Source organism: Protopterus annectens, chromosome 8.part1, assembly GCF_019279795.1.
Source record: "Protopterus annectens isolate FY-2018-M chromosome 8.part1, PAN1.0, whole genome shotgun sequence".
Taxonomy (NCBI): Eukaryota; Metazoa; Chordata; order Ceratodontiformes; family Protopteridae; genus Protopterus; species Protopterus annectens.
Window position 1 is genome coordinate 546,396,779 of NC_056742.1, and position 19,730 is coordinate 546,416,508.

Here is a 19,730-nt window from a genome sequence, read left to right on the forward strand (position 1 = left end):
GTTGGGTACAGAGTGATTAAGGCACTTTAAGGCAGTTGTGAGTGGGTGCGCATGGGTGTGCATGGGTTTGTGCAGAGCTAAGCAATACCTCCGGTTTCAGTTTCTTACATTCAGTTAGCCTCTACATTGCTTCGCCAGTGTGGTACTCGCATACCGGCGGCCAAACAGGCTTATCCCCGGTTGCTCCTGCACTTGCAAATGCACTGCATTTGGTGTTTGCATCAGACACTCACACACCTGGGTGGGGGTGAGGACTATAATAATACCTTGTGATGCCTATTATATCGGTTTACATGCCTACAGTGGGGTGTTGTGACCATGTGTTCATAGGTGTTGTGTAATGGGTTATGCAATGACACATATGGTCATACCATACTTAGCCATTTAAATTGGACTGTGCTGCGGTATGACCCATATCGGGAATGGCTGCCCATTAGGCGTAAGCATGCCGGTCGACTGTACAGAATCCGTGGCCTGTCCAGAGTTTGCTTCATACTATTGGTGTGTTCCTCTTACAATCTGCACCTGTCTGGCAAATACCTGGGGACTGAAACCATTAAATACAGACAAGTAATTGGGTTTAGGACCCCACATACTTCAGCCGAGTCATGCTAATGCATACCTATTATTCTATCAGCTTTCTAAGGTTGTAAGTGGAATATGTGCTTTCTGTCCCTATTTGTTCCCCCAATGGTTTATGTTCTGTCCAGTGGTTTTGCCCTTAGGGATTGAGAGGTATGGGCATAAGCTCTGCCCATTTCGGAATATTACTTACATCCCCGGGGCGGTCCTAATACAACTGCGCCAGCCAACACCTGCATGCCTAGGCCCATAATTGCATACCCATAGTTCCCCCACCTGCCCCTCCTCTACGGCACTCATCCTTACTGTGGTCTAACCACACCACTACACACTGCTCACTCTCCACGTGTCAGGACCCATGTCATACGTTGTGTCGACCCATGGGTTATCAGGCTTGCACAACCTACTGGTCCGTGTACGTATACAGCCTGGTTTGATGAATCATTACAGGGACTGACTCCGATGATCATTAATTTTTGGGGTGTCCCACAAGGGATATTGATGTCTTTATTTCAAGATTAGAACTGGCAGGTCTCTCCCACTGGTAGTATCCTGCCTGTGGTCTGGGAAGCAGTGGTGTGTTTACTTGTATCATGTGTTTGTATGTTTCACTTGTCTAGGTGGGGGTGGTTGATGCTACGTGTTGCATGTTTGTTGATTGGACCCCTCACCCCATTTGCACGGCCTGCGAACATATGTAATTTATAACTGCTGTATCATATCCTAGCTATTTACATGTGTATATTTACACACACACACACACACACACACATATATATATATATATATATATATATATATAGGTTCTTAGGTTCTTAGTTTCATACTAGGCTATCTGCCCTAGGGCATTTATAAGCCTAGCCAGAGTGTGTTTGGCTTTCTCCACCCATTGTAAATTAATTTTGCTATGCCCTTTTTTGAGGTTAGTATACTGTGCCTCTGTCTAACAGTGACACAGAAGTGATACCCGGGGTAAACCTACGATCTCCCATCCACTCATCAAGATTCCTCTTGAAGAGAGTCAGTGAGGGACTCTGCCTAACCTGGACTGGGATTTTATTCCAAAGTGAAGGGAGCCTCTGGGTTATGAATCTGTCCCTCCAGCATGTCCTATTTATTTCAGTGCTGAGGTTCAAGTCTCTTGAGCGGGTAGCTCAATGGGATTTGGATTTTCTGAGGTGCAGCATGTCCATTAATTCCGGGTTGGACATGGCTTTATATGTCAGGCACAGATCGCCTCTGAGCAGGTGGTATGCCACTGTGTAGAGCTGGAGTTTCTTTAACTGCACAGCATATGGCATCTGTTTGAGCCCTTTGATCCTCTTGGTGAGGTACTTTTGGGGTCTTTCCAGTTGCTGCAGGTGTCTGGTAAGGTACATCCCAAATGTACTCAATTATGGGCCTGATGAGGGATGAGTAAAGAGGCACGATGACCTCCCCTGATCTAGATGTGAATCCCTTCATGATTAGGTGAGCTATATAAAATGTTTTTCTAACCACTTTGGCCACGTGGTTGTCAAATGAGAGATTGCTATCAACTTGGGTCCCCAGATCCCTAATTACTTCTTCTGTACTTAATGGATTACCACAGATGTGATAATTTGTGGGCACTTCGTTTTTGCCAAAGGGGATAACTATACACTTTTTGGCGTTTAGCTTGAGGCCATGGCTCTGGCACCAGTTGTCTGTTTCTATGAGGCCCTTTTGGAGGATGCTTGTGTCGGCTGGAGAGTCAATTATAGCGCCCAGTTTGCAGTCATCTGCAAACTTGATCAGCCACAGTCCTTCTGTGTTGGCCTGTACCTCCGAGAAATATATACCGAACAAGAGAGGTCCCAGGACTGAGCCTTGTGGGACGCCACTTGTAACTGGTTTGGAGTCTGACATGGCTCCAGCAATTCTAACCATGTGGGTTCTGTCCTTGAGCCAGTTTACAACCCATCTAGTGACATAGGGGTTTATATTTAAGCTGGTGAGCTTATCTATAATGCCCAAGTGGGGTATTGTATCGAAGGCTTTTGCGAGGTCCAGGTAGGCTGTGTGGACCACCTTCCCTCCAATGGCCTTGGTGACTGTTTCAAAGAAATCAACCAGGTTTAAGAGGCAGGATCTGCCCTTAACAAAGCCAAACTGGGTAGGATCTAGTGTCTGTAGGTCCCCAATATCTTTATTTATGAGGTCCATGATGATCCTTTCCATAGCTTTGCAGACCAAGCTAGTCAGGCTTATGGGGCGATAGTTTCCAGGATCCGTTGAGGCACCACCTTTGTGGAGATGGACCACTGTTGCTGTATGCCACTCTTTGGGTACATATCCTGTAGTAAGGCTGAGACTGAACAGTAGTTTTATGTTTGGGTTTAGCTCTTCTTGGAGTTCATGTAGGACACCATCTGGTCCCATTGATGCTGTATTTTTTGCTTTGGAGAGGGCAGCTCTTACCTGAGCATCTGAGATGTCAGGGGGGCAGCACTCTGCTGGGATAGATATTTGCCCTTTTGGTGGGGAGGGGGGGTTTGTGCTGAACCTGTCAGCTAGGATGTTGGCAATGTCTGTGGGTTCGGTGTATTTTTTGTCATTTTGGACTAATTCTGAGCATATCTGGGAATTCCCACCCAGGTTCCTAACATAACTAAAGAAAACCTTGTGATTATCCTTAGTGTCCTGTGTAATTTTTCTATCGAAGCTGGCCTTAGACGATTTTATGAGTGCCCATAGTTTTTTGCTAATACTGATCAGAGATGCCTTCCCTTTTTCGGATTTTGCTCTATCATGTAGTAGCTCCCTCCTTCTATTGTATAGTTTGTTTATGGCTGGGGTGCACCAGACAGGACGTCTGCCTTTGGAGGATTGGGTCTTGGTTTTATTTGGGATTGCATGATCCATGCATTCCTGAAGGTGTTCATAGAATGCGTTTATAAAGGATTCTGCAGTCTGGGCCGTATTTTTCACAGGCCCGGGGGCTTTGAAGGATTCCACCTCGGTTTGAGGAGTGTGAAATTTGCTTTAGAGAAGTTTTTCACTGTGGTTTTCAGGGCAGGGGGTGGAGTCGGGATGTGAATATCCAGTGAGATTAGTTTATGGTCTGATCTTACCAGTGAGGGATACACTTCTGGTCTGGAGCATAGAGTCCCCATGTTGGTGATGATCAGGTCCAGTATGTTTTCCCCTCTTGTGGGAGTGGTAAAAAGTTGTTCCATAGCATTTGAGTTTATAAATTCTAGGAACCTTTGGGCTAGGGTGTTGGAGCTAGAGTAATGCTCCCAGTCTATGTTTGGGTAGTTGAAGTTGCCCAATATAATGGTGTTTGGAGAGACCTTCATATTTTCCAGTGTTCTCAGGAAGGCCGAGTGGGGTTCCTGGGTTTGGGAGGGTGGTCTGTAGCAGGCTATAAACAGGAAGGCAGTTTTACCCACTCTTAGTTGCACATGAATAGTCTCTGATGCTTCGTGCTGTGCCACCAACATGGAAGTGTGGGTATCTTTGACGAATATTGATACTCCCCCTCCTTTTGTGGTTTGGTCCAAGTTTTGGGGCCGAAAAGCATGGTATGAGGTATAACCTGGTAGTGCTGAGGTGCTCTCGGGAGCCTTGAACCAGGTTTCTGTTACTGCACAGATATCGATGTTCTCCATGCTAAGGAGAGTTTCGAGTGCGTGCATCTTGAGGTTTAGACTTCTGGCGTTGAGTAGCATTACTCTTAGTTTCTTATCCCTTGTGATACCTATGGAGGTGGGTTTGTCTTTTGAGCCTTGACTAAAAAAGGCACTATGGGGGTAGCAAGAGCCTTTGCCAATATCTGAAAGCCCAGGGGTGACAGGTGCAAGCCATCCCTAGCGACGCATCATGGCTTGTCGAGCATGTCATCCCAGGCTGACAGGCATTGGATCCCCTTTGAATGACACCAATACTTAAGCCAATTGTTGAAATTGATCATCTTGTCTTCATTTTGTGGCATCATTCTTGGTGAGGGTAAGATGCTACTCAAGGGCAGGGTCATACCAGCCTGGGCTACATGCTCAGAGAGCTCCTCTATGTCTCTTTTCATGTAGTCCAGGGAGGTACGTCTCAGGTCATTCACACCAGCATGGACAATGACTAAGTCATATTTGTACTTGCCTGGGAGTGACCTGAGTGCTTGTGTTATGTGGCGGATCCTAGCGCCCGACAGGCAGCTCACCATGACCTTCTCCTTGTTCAGCCTGGTGAGCGGGAAGTCAGTGTGCCTGATGATAGAGTCACCTATTACAAGTGTATCAGGTGTGTTGTTTAGCCTTAAGGGCTGTGACTTTTCGGCACACTGGCTTTGTGAGCTATGTGTTGCACGTGTTTTGTTTTGGGGTAGCGGTTGCTTGGGTGTCTGCTTTGGCGGTCTCTGCTGCTTAGGTAGATTTTTATTTAGAGCCTCCGAGTATGTTTTTGTGTGTTTATGTGTTTGGTTTGCTGTCGTGGTAGGTCTATGTGAGACTGGAATTGTAGTGAGTGTGGTTTCCTTCTCCTCCTGACTGGTTTCGCCAGTACTGAGTTGAGAGAGCTTAGCCTCCAGTATGGCTATATGGTTGCATCTCTCACATGTGTTGGAATTTGTTGGGAGGAGGAAAGGGTTGTCTGTGTACATGAGGCAGTTGTAACATTGCCTCAAGATTCCCAGATTCACCAGCTGGACCGGAGAGGAGATTGACAACTGACCTTTCGACATGCTAGAATAGTATTGGGAATTCCTTTATAATTGAAAAAAAGGGCCAATGGGGAACAAGGTACTCAAGGGGAGTTTGTGAGGGTGTAGTGCTTTTAATTTTTTAGTGCTGACTTATATAATTGCTTTAGTGAGCAAGTGCCAGGTATCTTAAATGCAATGTGTTACAGGTACCTTAAATGCAAAAATGACAAACAGTAACTTTCTTTCAAGTGAAACAAGGAAATAAGTACAGTAAGCAATGCAGATATCACTAGGGATCTACAGAAGCGCTGAAAAGCCACGTTTTAGGTGGAATTAGCATTTCAGGGAAATAACAAGCAAACAAACAACAAGCATACAAACAAAGCTAGATTCAGCAGGCTTGGATCTAGTCTATGCTACAGCAAACAAGGTGTACCAATTTCAGTAAGAAACAGTTCAAATATGCAGGCACTATAAGCCTTTAACCAGAAATTCCCAGCTCAGAAGGGCAGAGTCCAGCCTCTCCTCCCACAAGAGTGCAGACCACGAACCCTTTTAATGTAAAATAACTGGCCTGAAGCCCAAGTGCTTAAATCAGAATTAATACACTTTTAGAATAACAGACACTGAGCCCTCAATCAGCATTTCCCAACTTAGAAGGATGTAAGCTACCTGTTCTGCCACTACAGTGCAGACCACAAACCTTCTTAATGTAAACAACTGGTCTAAAGCCCAAGTGCTTAAACCAGAATTAATATACTTTTAGAATAACAGACACTGAGCCCTCAATCAACAGTTCCCAACTTAGAAGGATGTAAGCTACCTGTCCTGCCACCACAGTGCAGGCCACAAACCTTCCTAATGTAAAACAACTGTTCTGAAGCCCAAGTGCTTAATCCAAAAGACTTAGAATGATAGCTACACTTTAATCAAGTTACTACCAAGCAGTAATAAATACAATTGAATACTTTAAAGAATGCCTGGATTAGTGCTCAAGTTATACAAACAAAGCTAGATTCAGCAGGCCTGGATCTAGTCTATGCTACAGCAAACAAGGTGTACCAATTTCAGTAAGAAGCAGTTTAAATATGCAGGCACTATAAGCCTTTAACCAGAAATTCCCAACTCAGAAGGGCAGAGTCCAGCCTCTCCTCCCACAACAGTGCAGACCACGAACCCTTTTAATGTAAAATAACTGGCCTGAAGCCCAAGTGCTTAAACCAGAATTAATACACTTTTAGAATAACAGACACTGAGCCCTCAATCAGCAGTTCCCAACTTAGAAGGATGTAAGTTACCTGTTGTGCCACTACAGTGCAGACCACAAACCTTCTTAATGTAAAACAACTGGTTTGAAGCCCAAGTGCTTAAACTAAAAGGCTTAGAATGAGTTACACCAAGCAGTAATAAATACAATTGTGTACTTTTAAGATGACGCAAAAGCAAAATAAAGTAGGAAGAAACACAAATACAGTAAAAGCAGATATTTTTTTTTTTTTTTGAGTGAGCAAATGAGATGGGCCCAGGAGTTACAGGACAGAAACAAGTGCAAATGCAGGCCTTCAAATCAGAAAGTTGAGAGAGATGGAAGACCGCCCAAATGGCCAGTAACTACAAATTCTGGGCCAGAACCACTCCTTGTGTGGTAGACAGGTTACCTAGTGCTTACCACTCCCACTGATAAGCTAGAAGGCTTCCCTCCAACAAAGAAAGGCTTGGGGGGCTCAGAAGCTTACAAATAGTCCTGGATACAGCAAATCTGTATCTGGAACACTAATTACAGGAAAGGTCACTATATACAGATATATCTGTATATGAATGCATACATGTATATGTTTATAGATTGCTGTCTATGTATATCTAACAACATATGGGTGTATGGGTGTCTGCATATATGTATATCTATATATATATATATATCTATATATATATATATATATATATATATATATATATATATATATATATATATAAATATTTATATATATATATATATATATATATATATATGTGTGTGTGTGTGTGTGCATATATATATATATATATATATATATATATATATATATATATGGTTCCACTTCATATCATCGAATTATCATTTCATCGAATTTCAAATCATCGAGACCAAATCGTCGAAAACTCATTTCATCGAAAACGCATTTCATCGAATCCCAAATCATTGAAAACTATAAAGCAACTAAAAATAACATCCCAGACACTGTTTACTATGTTTATGCAGGGGCAAGCCCCTGCACCCTTACACCTGTAATTAAATATACCAACTCCAAGGTCGCACTACAGTGGGGTTAGGAAATTACCTTTTTCCCCCACTGTAGTGCGACCTTGGAGTTGGTATATTTATTTACAGGGGTAGTAAAAACTTTGTGGAATGTTATTTGTAGTGGCTTCATAGTTTTCAATGATTTGAGATTCGATGATATGAGTTTTCGATTAAATGAGTTTTTGACGATTTGGTCTCGATGATTTGAAATTCGATGAAATGATAATTCGATGATATGAAGTGGAACCATATATATATATATATATATATATATATATATATATATACATATATATGTGTGTGTGTGTGTGTGTGTGGGTATTTATATGTATTCTGTCCCTGTATGTATACATTTGTACTACGGAGAGGGAGAGGTATATCTCCATGTAGCTATGGGTAGATATACACACACATTCCTCTACATATATACATCTACATCTGGTTATTTCGTTCTCTGCCATGTAGATTAGACTTTGCTGCAGTGGGACTCATAGTGGGTGTGGCTGCTTGCTGGCTGACTCCTCTGCCCAATGAACACTTTTGCTCACATCCGTGGGGCTGTCCGTATAGACCCACATCAGCCAACACCTGCACACCTAGACCCATAACTAGCTACCCATAGTTACCCCACCTGCACCTCCTCTACAGCACCCATCCTTAATCTGGGTGCAGGTCAGGTCTGAACACACCACAACATGCTGACCACTCTCCACTTCACGGGACCCATGTCATATGTTGTCTCGACCCATGGGTCATCAGGCTTTCCCACACTTGTATTCCTGGTATGTACACACCCCAGGCAGATGGTCGTCATATCGGCTTTCTTTGGTTATATGTCAATTTTTGCGGGACGCTCCTGTCTGTTCCAAGTTTAGATTTCACGGGTGTACTCTGGCCCCCCCAGTTGTATCCTGCCTGTGGTCTGGGGAGCAGTGGACTATTTACATTGTTTTTGGTTTGTATGCATGTTTTCTCTGTACGGCTGGGGGGGAGGTCATGCTACGTGTTACATGTTTCTTGCTTGGGATCCTCACTTCCGTTGGCATAGCCTGTGAACATATGTCATTCTTGTGTGCTGTTTCCTATCATAGCTGTATATCTGTGTATATTTACACACACACACACACACACACACACACACACACACACACACACACACACACACACACACACACACACACACACACACACACACACACACACACACACATATCCACACAAACACACATACATATATAAGTCTGCAACTATGGATATATATATATATATATATATATATATATATATATATATATATATATATATATATATATATATATATCTGTAAGGCAATGCATACCCCACGCAAATGCACTTAAACACGCTTTACTACTGCTTATTTATGCTTAAACCTGCTTACTAGTGCCTTATTCATTATGACATTGACACTTCGCTCCAGTTCACTTTTAATTGTTAATATGCAGGTTATACAGCAGACAGATGTCAAAATATGTTTATATACAGATTATCAATGGAAAATGGTATGTGCTGCAGTGGGATTCAGATCGGAAATGTCTGTTCGTTAGGTGGATGCTCTAACCACTACACTATTGCTATGCTGCTTCATTTGCATATATACCCATATACCCATGGATCCTAGTTCCCCAAACACCCACCCCAACACTTCACTGACACAGCAGTCATCCATTCTCCAGTTGGATACACGGTGTAACCATACCACTACACATTGGCCACTCCCTACTCCTGTAGACCCATCCCAAGGGTTGACTCACTCCACGTATCCTCAGACATCCCAAACGTTTAGTCCACAAACATTGGTGAAATGAGTGACCAATAGGACACTATTCACAATTTTTGGGTTGTCCCACCTGGGACACACATGTCTTTATTTCAAGATTAGACTCTATATCTCATTACATCATTACTCCCGTTAACATGACACTACAATAAATTAATAATTATGACTATGTGGTAATGCACGCATTACACATGAGAGCTAATAATGTACGAGTTCAGCAAAATGATATTACAAATAGGACCGGTTTAGTGATTGGCGTTGCCATAGCAGGCAGATCACATGAATGATTCCATGAGTGAGAAAGTCCTCAGATTTTATTTTTTTGAGAACAGCACTGACTTCAGACAAAGTACACACTTCTGCATTTTGGAGATTCGTCCCTTCCCTCTTATGCACAACCTATTATTCTATCTACTCTTGAGGTTTGTAGGAGCACTTTGATGTTATTTATGTCTGCAAAAGGAATGAATGTGATACAGGGAATGTACTTCTACATATAGATGTATGCATGTGTGTATGCATATATGCTTATAACGAACTCGCTGACCTCCACGAGGCAGTCCAATTAGAGCCAGCCCATCGAACCTTGACATGCCTGGATGCATAATTTCATACCCATGGTTCCTCCACCCCACCCGAGTTCGGCATACAAGCAAACCATCCATTCTCCGGTTGATATCACAGCCATGACACACCTCCACACATTGCCCTCTCCCCAGCATTAGGGACCCTACAGATATGTTGTCCCAACCTATGTATCATCAGGCTCTCCCACCATTTAGTCCTTGAACATACCTGCCCTTGCTTGTGTAATGGTCAGAAGTCCAATCATCCTAGCAATGCTTGGGTAGTCCCACCAGGGACTATCCTGTGATTGTTTGTAAAGTAGACTTATCAGATTGACAGTGTTACTCCCACTGGAAGTATCCTGCCTGTGGTGTGAGTAGCAGTGCTTTGCTCACCCCTGCCCAGCTTGATATGACATAAGCTGAAATCACTAAATAATATTGGAGTTGCTGTTGATTCCCTTCTCATTCTTTTTGTATGCTTTTTGTCATGACGTTCATTCTTCGTATATATATATATATATATATATATATATATATATATATATATATAAATATAAAAATATATGTATTATATATCTGTACATACACATGCACATACATCTACATAATTATATACATTTCCTATGCTGGGCACTGCTTAAACTCGTGCAAACGCACTTAGACTTGCTTACTGGTACTTATATATATTTACTACTACTTATTTGTGCTTACACCTGCTTACTAGTGCCTTATTCATTATGACACTACCACTTTGATTGAATGACATTAGTTAAGCATTTCATGCAGTACTCCAGTTCACATTTACATGTTATTATGTAGGTTATACTGCAAAATGATGTATAAATATGTTCATATACACATTCCACATGGAAAATGATATTTGTTAAATTGGGACTCGAACTATGAATGCCTGTTCGTTAGGTGGATGCTTTAACCACTACACTATTGACATTAACATTGATTCTGCATGTTTTTTTCTATTTGGATGATTTTGATGTGTTAGTTACGCTAAGCAGTGGGCAGCGACGCGTAAACACGCTACGCTTAACTTACACTTTCAATAATGAAGCAGTGCAAATGTAAAATAGGGACACGGGGAATCTAATTGTGATAGTTCTAGGGACAGGGCTCAACATTCCACTACGTGCTTGTGTGTTTACTACTTTGATTTTATTTCAGTGTTTGTGGACATGGACACTCTTGTATGCTTAGCATACATTTCAGTATCCACAGACACTGACCTAATTGCTTACTATTAGAGGCAGGCTCTAATAGTAAGCATAGTAGGTTGTGCAACTGTGGGGGCATGTTTAAGCCTCCATAGAGCACTTAAACATACCCCTTGCACTCACACACATTTCCTGTGCACGTCGAGGGTGCGGCAGCGCTCAGTAGTAAGCATAGTAGGTTGTGCAACTGTGGGGGCATGTTTAAGCCTCCATAGAGCACTTAAACACGCCCCTGCACTCGCACACGTTTCCTGTGCACATTGAGGGTGCGGCAGCACACCCTCATAAATATTCATATGGTGCTGCTGCACCATCTGTAGGGAGGACGCTCGGTGCAAGGCTAAAACCATGCTTGTGCTGAGCTTCTGAGCATGTCTAAACTGCAGTGTACTTCTATGTACATTTAATTTATTCTCCTTGAAATGTTTTTCCTTCCCTTTAATCAGATACACAGGCTATCAAATTTAAAGAATGTGTGTTTTAGAAAGGTGTTTTTCCTGTCTGCACCTGAGTATGCAGTCTTTCTGCACACCATTTTGCCTTTTATGAAGCTCTCTGCTCATGACTGCACCTGATGTTGCTGTCTTCCTGCACTCTATTTTGACTTACCTTTAATGATCAAGTGACAATGTATTTTCTTTTATTTTAAATAGCAAAAGTTATTGCTAATGATTGTATTAGCTGCATTTTATTCTAGGAAACATTTATAATTTTGTGACATAAGAGGTTGCTTTGTGAAAGATAGTTATTTGATTGGTGTTCTGAAAGAGTCACTATCCCAGGGAACGAGTAAGGCTTGATATTGTTTGCTGTTTGGCAGTTTTTTTTTTTTGCTGTTTCAGCTGCTGAGCCTTGCATAGTATTACACTCCATTTGGCTGGGCTGCACTAAGCTGATCAACAGGCTTCCTGTTGTGATCTTTTTCCTGACATGACCTACGACTGGTCCAAACAAAGCCGTGTTTTGTCTTCACTTTATTTTAAATGGCAAAAATACTGTTGATCACATTAACTTCATCTTCTTCTGGGAATTGTTTTTCTTTTATGATAAAAATGTTTGCTTTGTAAAACACAATAACTTGGGTGGCATTCTGAATTAATTATTGTCTCAGACTCCAATGGAGGATTGATACTGGGTGGCTATTTCACTTTTCTCTTGCTGTTTAAATGGCTGCAATTTACATGTCATTATTCTCCATTTGGCTGGGCTGCATTGTGCTACATTTTGCATAGCAGTGGGATGCAGTGCACTTCAAAGACCCCAGTCATTGAAATCAAACTCTCACTATAGCCTTAGTCTCCCTATATTATCCCCCCTCATACTTCAAACAATGGCCCCCACCTTTGGGATGCATGACTGCTCAATCCTTACTTAGTGCAGTCCAAGGGAATTGAGCTGCACCAAGCAGCAACATTTAACTCTTAGCTAAATAAAGATAACACTTTGCTGCACCAAGCTGCACTCTTTTCACAACATAGAAGCTGCCTTTTTGCTATAAAGTGGGATATCCCTCAGCTAGGTATAGCGCTAGCTTACATAACCTAAACTCCATAGCTACCTTAGTAATGGAGCTTCCTGAGTCTGATATCCAGCTAGTCTTGAACGGCAGCCTATCTTCACCGGGAATTATGCCACAATTTTTAGGCAATGGCAGTCTGGCAAATGGCTACCAACCTAGCCAAACCAGATCATGACAGTATGTATGTACTGCCACTTAATGTTAGAACCTTCAGTAAGAATTTGCTTTCCCTAGAAGCCCTCCTGACCCTATAAAATATTGGTGTCTCTATCATCAGTGAAACATAGTTCAAATACATTGATAATACACCCTCGCCAACCAGGATGCAATGCCCAGCATTCATTCAGATCCTCTACTTAGGCTGTCTTTGTTAAAGGTGATAGCGTGTCAGTATTTCTCAGGAAATTCCATCACGTGTAGACTTACAAGGCAAGATAATGAAATCTTAGTAGCTATCAATAATACCCCTTGACATATCCTACCAAACTACTGAATCCTTTGTATCACACCCACTACTCACAAGGGGTCTACCTGAGATGGTCGAGAAGCCATTTGATCGACTTTCATTTGGTCGACAATTCATTTGGTCGACAGGCAGATTTGCCCCCCTTCCCAATGTTGTGCAACCCTGGAGTTGATATATATAGTTAGGGGGGTGTGGGGGGCACAGCCCCCCACATAAAACTGCTTGTCGACCAAATGAATTGTCGACCAAATGGCTTGTCGACCATGTGAAGTAGACCCCTCACAAGGCATAAGTAAGTAATATTAATTTATTTTACATTTGTTAACTAGGAAAGTCTGACTTGGAACAAAGCCAATTTTCAGCAGAGGCATGGGGAGAAATGCTCCAGATGCATGTCTTTGTAACATGGGAGCTGGAGCAATCCCACTCAAACAGAACATGCAGACTCTGCACAGAAGGCTCCCCAGCCAAGAATCAAACCAGAGAACCTCTTACTGTGAGGTGACAACATTACCACTGCACCATCACTACTGATTGTCAATGCTGAGTCTCTGTAATATCCTTCAGGATTTCAACTATCTATGCATAAATTGGAAAACCTACTCTACTACTAATAAATGCATATCACTGCTAACTCCCTAAACTAGATAGTTAACTCCCCTATTACTTGACCTTATCTTCATAAATATAGCACGCTTATGTTGCATACCTGAAACTACCGCATCACTGGTCAGATCCAACAACCATTTAGCCATCTTCATTTAGAACCCAACCTAAAATGCCCTAAACTCTTGAGTTAAAAATAGAAAACTCTCTGCACATGTACCTGGGATTGCAACCTGGTCCGGGAAGGTAGAGGGGCTCTCAAACTGCTTTCCATAATCAGCTGGCTGCAGTAAGTTTGCCTTAGAAAACTCCAGAAAGATAGTGATCTTTCAGGAATTTTCTAAGGCAAATTTACTGCCCTTAACTGGTGGTAATCTTCATGGAATTTTCTAAGGCAATCTTATTGTAGCTACCTTTTTACCTGAAACAGCTTGAGAGCCCATCTACCTTCAAGAATCCAGTTACTCACACTGCTGCATTTGCAGAGAATTTCTGTTTTTATCTCAATACAGTTCATAGGTTCATAGGAGATTACTAGGCTAATGGCTTAAGAGCCCTTACAAGCCTAGCCAATATAAACCAATTTTACCCAATATATGGCCCATAGGGGCAAGAGAATGGCATGGGTTTTTGTCTATGCCTTGAGTATCTTACAGATTGCCCCTGTCCATAAAGGACACAAACGCTACCCCAGGTGTGAATATACAATTCCCCATACATTGATTCAAATTGCATTTGAAGAGGGCCAGGGAAAGGCTCTGCTTAATGCAAAGAGGAAGCCTGTTCCAAAGAAGGGGCACTCTTTAAGACACATATCTGTCTGAACTGCTAAGTTTAAATACCTAGATCAGGTGACCCTTACTCTGTTTGACTTGTACATGTGTAGCAGTTTACAACTGAAATGTTGAATAACACTTCTATTTTCCACATATAATCAACTGATATCCACAAAAACCGCTGTGACTGCCCCTCTTTACCATATGCCAGTAATCGAGGAGCCCCAATCCTCACCATTGACACTGGTGAGAGGCATCCACTAAAATCAGGAATGGATTTACACAGTATTTCAAATGCATCTCTCTGCATCAAGCGCAATTTCCCATAAGAGCACACATGGAACCTGCTCCAGACCTGGGACTGGACTCTCTGTTTCTCCAGATCCCAAACAAGACTCAATTTGGAGCACTGTGTCGCAGTTCCAAGTGTCTTGACACACATACTTGAATATCTGACTTCACACACACACACACACACACACACACACACACACACACACACACACACACACACACCTCTGGGAAAGTCTGACACAGACTCACCAGCTGTGCTCCCTCTCTCCAGACTACAAGGTAGGTTGCTGCCACCAGTCAGATACTCAAAGCGTAACCAATTATACTGTGTCAGATTTATACTGATATAAATGGTAGAGTGGGACAGAAGCCGTAAGGCTTATCAGAGTGACCACAGTGTCACTAAAATAAGCACAAGTACACTCAAGATGTTAAAATGATTCTCTAAAAGACCAGCCACAATGAAAAAGTACAAAAATATTTAATACTGGATAATAAAATAGAGAACAGGAGAATACTTAATACTTAGTTAGAATAAACAACAGAGTTTTCAGTCACAGGAAATATAAAAATAATACAGTTGGATAGAATCTCTCGGATACAGAAAAATAAATAATATTAAAACTTCAGCCAGTCATGCTAGCATATGCCACACATGCATTGTCTTGCTTCTCTTGGTACAGCTGGCAATACCTCACAGTGTCACAGCTGCAATGCCAAATGTCACTATAGCCAGAAAAACAATGAACGATGACATTTCTTACTACTCTGGACCTAGAAAGAAGCTCTATCATGGGTCGAGAAGGGGGTGATATTTTGCATTCTGATATAGTGGTGTTCAGCATTTTCAGCATTAGGTGTTCGGACTTTGCACAAAGTGGATTTGATGATGTTCCATTCTACATTTTGATAGTAGACCTGTGTAGCAGTCATCAGGACTGGATTTGTCAATGCCTTGCAGGTCAGGCATAGGTCATGCCTTAATAGACAGTAGGAGACAAAGTGAAGGGTTATTGTTTTTAGTCTATCTGCATAGGGAATGTTCTTTACATCCTGTATTTTCTTTATGAGGAGCCTCTGAGGTCATTTCAGCTGCTGCAAGTTCCTAGTCAAGTACATGCCAAATGGCACATTGTACTCATCGATTCATAGATTAGTACTAGGCTAACTGCCCTTGTGGGCCATTTTAAGCCTAGCCAACTACCCCATGTGAGAATCAAATCCTGCACCTTGTGTCTGTAAGTTAAACACCTTAACCATTATGCCAAATATTGGTCTAATGAGGTCTGAGTGCAGTGAAACTATAATTTCTTTGGAGCTGGATGCCATACCTTCACTTATAAGTTGTGACACATAAAAGGACTTCATCACAACTGTGGACACATGGCAGCCAAATTTTAGGCTACTATCTATCTATGTATATAAATCTCTCACCTCTGAGGCTAGCATTAGAGGTGTGCTATTGATGTTGTAATTGCAGGGGTATGTGACTTCCCAAAGGGTATGATAATGCATTTTTTTTCACATTTAGTTTTAGCACATAGTTCTAGCACCAATCGTTTGCCTGATCTAGACCCTCCTAAAGGATATCTACATTGCTGGAGGATTCAGTTATTGCCTCCAGTTTGCAGTCATTGGAAAACTTTGTCATTTAGAGGCCTTCCACATTAGCCTTGACTTCAGAGAAATATATTCTGAACAGCAGTGGTCCCAGCACTGAGCCCTGTGGCACATCACTAGTAACTTGCCTCTTGCTGGATCTGGATTCACCCAGTTTAACCACGTGTCCTGTTCATGAGCCAATTGGCTATCTATCTGGTGACATAGGGATTTATACCCAGTTTTGTGAGTTTATTTATAATACCTGAGTGGGGAACTATGTCAAATGCCTTGGCCAGGTTGAGGTTGGCAGTATGTAAAATCCACCAGATTCAGTAGGCACAACCTACCCTCGACAAAGCTGAATTAGGTTGGGTCCAGAGTTTGGAGGTTTTCTATGTCATTTTATCAGATTTATGATTATTCTTTCCATGGTCCTACATATAAGACTAGTCAAACTTATAGGTCTGTAATTTCCTGGGTCAGTAGATAGTCCCCCTTTATGCAGGTGGATGACTGTTGCTGTCCTCCACTCTACTGGGACAAAGCTGTCCCAGAGGCTGTGGTTTAGTAGAGATCCTAATGGGTCTGATAAGTCCCGATTTAAGCTGTTTAACAGGCAATGTGGTATATCGTCAGGCCCCAATGAAGCCATGTTTTTAGCTTTACAGAGCACAGTGGCAACCTGTTCTTTGGTGATAATTGGAAGTGGAGTGGTGGAGGGTATTTCTTGGAGATAACTGGGGGTGACAAGGACGTGAAATTTGAGCTGAAGTTGTTGGCCGGCATAATTGCTATATCTTATGGCTAAGTATAGATGATGCCATCTACAACTAGTTCTACAAATTGTTGGGTGTTGCCCTTAAGATTGCAGACATAAATGAAAAATGCCTTATGGTTGTCCTTAGCTTTGCAGGCTATTTTTACTTCAAAGTCTGCTTTTAGAGACTTGACTAGTTCCCTGATTCACTTTTTTAGACTAATGAGGGACTTTTGGCTCTGTTGTGCACATTGCCTCATACTTCTCAACAGAATTTTCTCTGTTTTGTTGTAAAACCTATTAATATCAGTGGTCCACTAGGGTGGCATGTTTTTGCAGATTGATCTGGGGTATTTCAGTCTGGTACTGCTGTTTCTATGCAGTTGTTCAAATAGTCATATAGGGCTTTTGTATATGCCTCTGCATAGGTTTCTGTGTTTTCTGGATTGGGGAGCTTGGAAACTAGCTGTGTCATAGAGTGTAATTTCCCTTAGAGTAGTTCTTAAAGTTTTTGGGTTTAGATGGGTGAAAACTAGTTTTACCATTATTTCAAGGGAGACTGCTTTGTGATCTGATCTTACCAGTGAAAGCATCACACTGGGGTGGGGGTGGGGGTACCAGATCTAAGATATTTGTTCTTCCAGAGTACAGACAAGTTGCTCCAGGGCATTTGAATATACTAAGTCAAGGAAATCTTTGGGCCTGCATGTTAGTGGTCATGTATGCTTCCCAATTGATGGAAGAGTAGTTAAAAATCACCCATGAGTATGGCGTTGGGTTAGATTATGAGAAATTCTAGTAACTTCAGGTATGATGTATGGGTTTTCTGGTTAGCAAAAATATGGTAATGGATTTTTCCCATGGTTAGTTGGACATGGAGTAGCTCAAGCATGTCATAATGTTTGACCAGCCTTGGGGTGTGCTTACCCTTTTGTAGATAGAAACACCCCTGTCTTTTGCTCTTTCATCCTCAGTGGGTAGTTAGAACATATGAAAGATGTTATAGCCATGCACTGCTGGAGTGTTTTCCATGGCTTTGAATTGGGTTGGTATAAATAGCTTCATTGCACCTCCCCCATCAGATGTAACTGGCAACTATGCTGAGTTCTACACCAATGCTTTACACAGACACCTGTATAACTGCATTGACTCAGCCATACCTGATAGGACAAAACCAAGTTCCTCAAGGAAGAGCAAACCTGCCTTGTGGACAACTGCCATTAACAAGCTTTACAACAGAAGGGAGAAATTGCTGTCTAAGAGTAAGAGGGAGCAAGCCATAAACTGGAAACACTCCCTCCTCAGCTTAAATAAGCTAATTAGACTTCTTGTGAAATCCTCCAAAGCAAACTATGAATCCAACCATAAGGCATTCTTTAGTTACATCCATAACCTAAAAGGAAAGGCCTAGATTTGTGCCAAACTGGTAGTTAAGATACCACATACACTGAGCCTGTGGACATACCTAACCTGTTAGCTGACAGTTTCTGTGAAAACTTCACTAGCCTGTCCCTGCCACACATACCCCATGATATTTCTACCACATGTCCCCTACCTTATATCTCTAAAGAGCAGGTCATAAATGCCTTCTCTAAGCCCAAAAACACAGCATCTATGGGACCTGATAGGATCTCAGGCTGCTTCCTACATGGGTTCCAACAAGAATTAGCAACACAGTTGGGAATTCTTTTCAGTCATAGTCTAAGCACTGGCTTCATCCCAGCTAAATGGAAAATGGCCACCATTTTCACGTTGCACAAAGTTGACCCTGGGAACTATAGACTTATTATCATCCCTTTCAGTAAGAGTGATGTTCCTGATAACTACCACATCAATAGCAACACCCTAAGTATGCACTCAGTAGTGAGAGACGTGGGCACACAGGTTGACAGCAAACTTACCTTTGATCACCATGTCTCCACAGTGATAAGAAGGGCAATCTATACTGCTCAACTCATAAGTAAGGGCATTGTCTCCAGAAAAAAAGAAGTTATAACCTCCCTGTACTCTTCCCTCATCAGGCCAATAATTGAGTACAACACCACTTTTGGTATGTACCTTTCCAAGCATGTGCAGCAACTGGAGAGACCACAAAGGCTCCTCACAAGGAAAATTCAAGGTCTTCACCATCTGTCTTATGTCTTATGTGGATGGTCTGAAATCACTGTCACTTTATTCTGTTTCATACAGACGATAGATAGATAGATAGATAGATAGATAGATAGATAGATAGATAGATAGATAGATAGATAGATAGAGGCGATCTCTGCCTTGCATATAAGGCAATCTCTGACCCTGCCTTTATTGGAAATGTTGCATATCCACAAGTTAAATGGTACATGAGTTACTCGCTCTAAAGACCTTAACCTGGTATATGACATTAATAGAACCTGCTGGAGGGACAGATTTGTATCCCAAAGGTTACCACACCTTTGGAATGGACTCTCACTTCATGTTAAACAGAGCACCTCATTGGCCCTCTTCAAATGCAGTCTGGACGATTGGATGAGTAACTGTAAATTCACCCTGGGGGTTACACCTGTGTCCCTCTTGGACAGGGACAATAGGTGCTGATAGTGGAAATAAAGGTAGAA